At 32.7% G+C, this 5887-nt stretch overlaps 2 long non-coding RNA genes across 3 annotated transcripts; both read right to left on the bottom strand.

Annotated features, from left to right (window-relative positions):
- Window positions 1-361: 361 nt before the first annotated feature.
- On the bottom strand, window positions 362-1702 carry LOC145111980 (uncharacterized). Its single transcript, XR_013710406.1, has 4 exons — window positions 1558-1702; window positions 1431-1478; window positions 1139-1219; window positions 362-576 (listed from the first exon to the last, which is right to left on the bottom strand). It is a non-coding gene; the product is annotated as an uncharacterized LOC145111980 (long non-coding RNA).
- A 534-nt stretch (window positions 1703-2236) lies between these two features.
- On the bottom strand, window positions 2237-5686 carry LOC145116259 (uncharacterized). Of its 2 annotated transcripts, XR_013711952.1 has the most exons (9): window positions 5511-5686; window positions 3929-5358; window positions 3769-3848; window positions 3581-3675; window positions 3436-3506; window positions 3054-3108; window positions 2884-2968; window positions 2589-2752; window positions 2237-2509 (listed from the first exon to the last, which is right to left on the bottom strand). It is a non-coding gene; the product is annotated as an uncharacterized LOC145116259 (long non-coding RNA). The 2 variants fall into 2 exon arrangements; XR_013711951.1 differs by lacking the exon at window positions 5511-5686 and having other exon boundaries at window positions 2243-2509; window positions 3929-5420.
- Window positions 5687-5887: the final 201 nt, after the last annotated feature.

Below are 5887 nucleotides of genomic sequence, written 5' to 3'. Positions count from 1 at the left end.
AGAAGTACAATGTTATAATTGGGTAGAAATTTGAAAGCATAATGCCCTAATAAGAAAATATCTAAAAGTATTATGCCATATGTGGGTAAACAATTTAAAGCACAATTTCTTAATAAGAAAAAGTTGAAAGTACAATATTGTAAAAGAAAGGAATGAAACCAGAATGCTATAAAACACAACTACATGAAAGTAGGTTGTTATTTATTGCATTATGTGCCTTATATCAGGAGCACATGAAGACTATACAATCTATATAAGTTTTTTTTTTTCAAAATCAGTTGGATATGCTAAATATTGGACCCATAGATGTTAAATGCTACCAAAAGAATTTACCATTTTGATCAACTTCTTTCAACTTCTCCTTAATCTGCTATGACAACTAAAGAATCTCAGGGTCTACACATGAAAGATAAACTGATATGAACATGTATGTTATAAGGGAAATTAGGTAAGTTCAATCCACCTGTGTAACTTCTGATACAGAGACCCTTTGGTGCCCACTTGTGTAACATATTGTAGGAACATCATCTAGTTTTGGTGGACGAAAAGAAAAGGGTGGTGATGGTTGTTACTTCCCTAAAAAGCACCAATTCATATGGAAGATAAATCATTAATCAAATGGAAGAAATCATGAGAGATTAACTCAAATCAAAGAAACTCATGTTGTTGGAGATGTTTAAGACTGATAACAATACAGAGTTAACCCAAGTTGTGATTCAACAAAAGGATTTGAAGTTACACTTAATTGTAATAACCTTTGAAAGTGATACAACCTTAACCCAAGTAGCTGATGGAAGAGATGGCATTAGCTCATCTATCCCTCCAACCACCTATATATATATATATATATATATATATATATATATATATATATATATATATATATATATATACACACACACACACAAATGAACAACACTCATCTCTCTTTTGGTAAATGTGGCAGATTATGTGACCTTAATAATTACATGCAATGACAATGAATACATGATTTAACCTCAAAAACAAACCAACAAACTACAATATGGTAAACCTAACACATTCAAACCATGACTAATTGACCAGAGTTATTTTATTAGTTAAATGCAAACCAATAAAAGAAAAACAATAGGTGACAGAGCCTTCAACGGTCACATACCCACAAAAAGAGATTTGTTACCCCCAAACCACTGGAAAGTGTTCTATTAAAGTTATATGAACAATATCTAGCTTCAGATAACTGCAAAAAAAAAAAAAAAAAACAAGGACGATATGAGCTAAGGCAAGCTCCAATAAATATGAGCAAAAATGAGCCAATTCAGGACAAAACCGACATTCTACTTGTATGCCCATTAAATGCACTTATACACCAACCTAACAATACATATTGGGGCAACTACACATCAACATGGAATATGAGGTATGGAACTTTCAAACTACATAAATTGTACCTCGATAAAGAGGTGATAATTCTTCACAAGCCTCACCACAGCCAATCTCTAAAGATCAATAAAAAGAAAAAAAAAATCAAATTACAATACCTCCACAATCTTTGAAGGAATAACACTCTAGACCTACCCTTTCTCAGCATACTTGTGCGACTTTAGACTCATCAACAACAGATGACTGATTAGTGACTTCAAGCTCCCTAGAACTATCATTCACATTATCTGTTGAAAGATTCCACATTGTCATCCTCAACAGTGCAGTGATATCACTAACAAAATCCTCTGATTCGCATTGTAAACTCAGAGCATTTTGCTTCTTCCACAACCTAAAGATAAACTTGTGCAAATGAGAAACGGAGCATCAACCCAATTACATAGATAGAATAAACATAAGAAACTGTTTTGTTCTAGGAAAGGAAATCTTGTTTGTTGTGGGAAAAGATATGTTCTCTGATTATATCTAGATAGAGAGATGAAGTGTTATCACCTGACATATAATAAACATATTTCAAACTTGAAATTGATCTACACCTGCTGAAGCTTGAGAACTCAAACAGCACTTAGCAATAATAGGCAAAATAAATAAATAAATAAATAAAAAACTGACTCCATTGACAGTCAACGTCAACAAATAAAGCAGATACATCACTTAATTGGAGATAATTATCCTTGTCATCATCATCCTATGCACATTTGAGAAACTTATGCAAAAAAAAACTTTTGCATCTTTATAAAACTTCATAAAACAATCAAGGTTCTCACATGACATGATAACTCAGCAACAAACTCATGAGCTTCAGTCCAAAAAAACTTTTGCATCTTTATAAAACTTCATAAAACAACCGTAACTACATCTACAAGAGGAGTCATAACCACCTTCACATGAGTACCTTTTATCTACAACGCATTTTCAATCATATCATGTATTAATCAAGAAAAAAATAATTATAAATTTATATTTCGGGAAATACTTAAACTTGGAAACAAAAGTGACATGAACTTTATGCATGCTTGCTCTTCTTCCTCAATAACCCAGATCAACTCTGCAGCCCTAAACATCAGCTTGAGTTCATCTTCTGTCACTGGTGCAAAGTTTAATTGGAAATCATTAGAATAAACGAAAGTTAAAGTATTTAAATTTAAAAAAAAAAAATGGGTAACCTTTTCCCTTATAAGCCGAGAAATTTAAACACTTCCACAGCCCTAGCAACCTAAGTAGCATTACTTTTCAAATGACCTTCTATTTTTAAATACACACTGTCATAACACCAGCTTCACCAAAAACTGCTTCAGTGAAAAGTGCAGTAGCCCCCATGTTGACCACACTGAAAAAATATTACACTTTTTAACAAAATAAAAAAAAACTGGAAATTAATTGAAATTTATAAATCATGGGGAACCTATGCATAGATAATAACCACTGATAACAATGTTATTAAATAATGAAAAAAAATACCTCGTCAGGAGTTTCCTCATGTCTATCAACAAAATTCTTGCATTGTTTCATTGCCACATCAAACTTTGCAAAGAAAGCATACCACCTGTGTCCGAAGAGGGTAATGATGTAATTTCAACCAATTTGGCATATTATATCAAACTTTAATAACTCATTTAGAAATAACTTACTGCACTACATGAAAATGAACATGATCCCGAATATGAAATACTACAAGTTGTTCCTCTAAAAGCAGAAAGCGCGTTTCGTTATGCACAAATCACATGGATACAAAAAGGCAGAATATAATATTTAGAAACAAGAGTATAATACACTTATGGTCCTTGATTAAAGCTAGTTTGTGAATTTGGGTCCTTATTTGAGGTTCTTGTAACATTTTCAGTCCCTGTTGCAAGTAAAGTGGCTATTTTGGTCACTAAGAATAGCTGGTTCTTGCAGTTTTGGTCCCAAAAACTGTCATTTTACTCGCAACAAGTAAAAAAAAAATGTTACAGACCTCAATAAAGGACCATAATTGAAGAAAAAAAAAACTAAAGTTTTTAGATTGACCACCTGTTCTTAACATTTCAACCCACCAAAAGACCACACCGTGTGGCATTTCCCTTACATCATGTCCCAATTCACTAAATAAAAAAGTACACTTTTTAAATAAATAAAAGAATTGATTAAATAACAAATATCTTTTGTAAAGAATTACCAGGCGTACTAAATAAGTGCTGAAGGCGTTTTCATGCAATATTCAGAATTTTTTTTTGATTGATTCAACATGGAGTATGTTAATCTCATCATTTCCTGAAGATAAAAAAACAACCACAAGTTTTAGGAACAGAGAGGGGTATTTCTGGAAATACACAAACAGGGTCATATACTCATAGCTATAGCTACCTGTATTGCATTTCATTTCCATTAGGCATAATCACCCGATACAACACCTTAATTGAGATTCGATGGAACTTAAAGTGTACCTTTATACGTTAACAAAAAAAAACTAAATGAGAACAAAAAAAACATGAAGTGTTTAATAGTGTTAAGGGTAAAAACATACATGTTTACACTTTGATTCTCAGGGTCATCTTCTTTTCCTTTTCTCCACCATTAGTTCTTTATCTGGTTTCCAAAACTTTTTCTTGTTGTAGAGTAATGAATGAAATATGTCAAAGGAATTGGAATTAAAAAGTGCAAATCATCCCAGAGTAATGTAAGGGAACTTGTGGTTCACAGAATATTTTAGAAATGAATTAAATTTGTCAAAAGGAATTGGAATAAATTTTGATAGTACAGTGTTTTAATAATAAAAACTTTGAAATGTCATCAGAGTAATTAGCAACTAATCACAAATTTAACCATTTTAAAGCATTAAAGGGTGAAACTTGCAATATGCAATGTCTGTGTCACACAAAATATGGCTTATGCAGAAGAGTGATTCACAGCAGCATCCATAAGATTGGGCATTAACTGCATGCAGTTTATTAAAACATTCGCAAATTGCAGCATAAAGAAAGAGGATTTGAAGCTTTGACAATATAATGGAGGACAAACCTACGGAAGGGTATCATCATATAAAGGAACAGAGATGTTTAAATATGCATGATCAACAATTAGCCACTCCGGTTGCAATGTTATACAAATAAACTTATAAGAAGACACTGTGTCTAAAAAAGGTACAAAACTAACAAAGAGAAATTAGTATATAAACAATTACATTGAAAAAAGTAAAATACAGTGAACTTAGACATGTAGACACCAAATACATATAAGGTATCAATGTCAGGAAATCTGCAAACAAACTTCAAAGGAGAGGCAGCAATGACAATCAAATACTGTTTCAAAACAACTTTATATGAAACTTTTATCTTCCCCTAATTGAATTTCTAAATCTCAAAAAGTTAACTTTGGCTTGTGATTATTAACCTCTATGCATAATTAAATCCAGTAACATTTTCACCCACAAAACAAAGAAAAACAACTCTTTAACTTAATTAAGACATTTCATCAAACACCTAAAGTGCACAGAAAAACAATTAACAAGTAAAATTTTTTAGATATAGTTCAAGTAGATCCTTGGGTATAGTGTTTCATACTTTTAGCGATGATTATGCATGCTTAGAAGAAAAAACGAAAAGACCCAGTTTCATGACAAAAAGTTACCATACACGTAGCCTAAAACACGTCATTATTAAAAAGATACAATTAAACACGCTATCTAGAGATCATAAGAGAAAGATCTGCTTTTCTTGATCGATGACGGCTAACCAAAATGACATCGTAACCAGACGTCATACAACTACAATGCATAAAGGTACAACCCAGTAATGACGAGAGACCCGAAGAATCTTGGCCTAATTAAAAATACCTAGTAAGATAATAAAAAATACACACAAAAAAAAATCAAGAACGTTACCTAAGAGACGAAGAGGGAAAGACAGATGATTCTTGAACGCCGGAGAATGAAAGAAAGAGGAAAAGTCGGTGTCGCTAGAAGAAAAAGAGAATAAAGCGGTGTGAAAAATATCCCCTCCAAATAAAACCCTCTTCTTCTTCTTCTTCAAAGAAACTAGTCTCCGACGGTGCTGGGAGAGCAGGGGGTGAGTGAAGTGTGAATGAAACGGAGAAGAATGAAAACTTACAGCGATCTTGATAATTTCTTTGGATTATAGAGATGGTTGTGAAGGATGGGGTTGCCGGGTTCCGAGGAGCAGAGTTACAGGGAAAGCGAGTAGTCTCTCCGTCGGGATGAATGAAGAGTAGAAGAGTGAGGAAGGTGGGAATTTTAAGCGCCAATACACCGACTAACCTTTTGACTTCCCACTTCCAACGGTTGGTTTTTTTTTTAAACCTTTCCAAAATTAACATCTTCCTAAAATTCACCTTAAAAAATTAACATATTAAATTATTTATTTATTTATTTATAAAAGACAAAACTGCACAAATGGTCCATGTGGTTAGCTGAAGATTGTCACTTTGGTCCAAAAAAGTTTGGACTAGCACCAGAGGTCCAAACTTT

This window comes from Lactuca virosa, chromosome 5 (assembly GCF_052849685.1).
Source record: "Lactuca virosa cultivar CGN04683 chromosome 5, Lactuca_virosa_CGN04683_v6, whole genome shotgun sequence".
Taxonomy (NCBI): Eukaryota; Viridiplantae; Streptophyta; class Magnoliopsida; order Asterales; family Asteraceae; genus Lactuca; species Lactuca virosa.
This window is presented reverse-complemented; position numbering and strand designations above follow the sequence as displayed.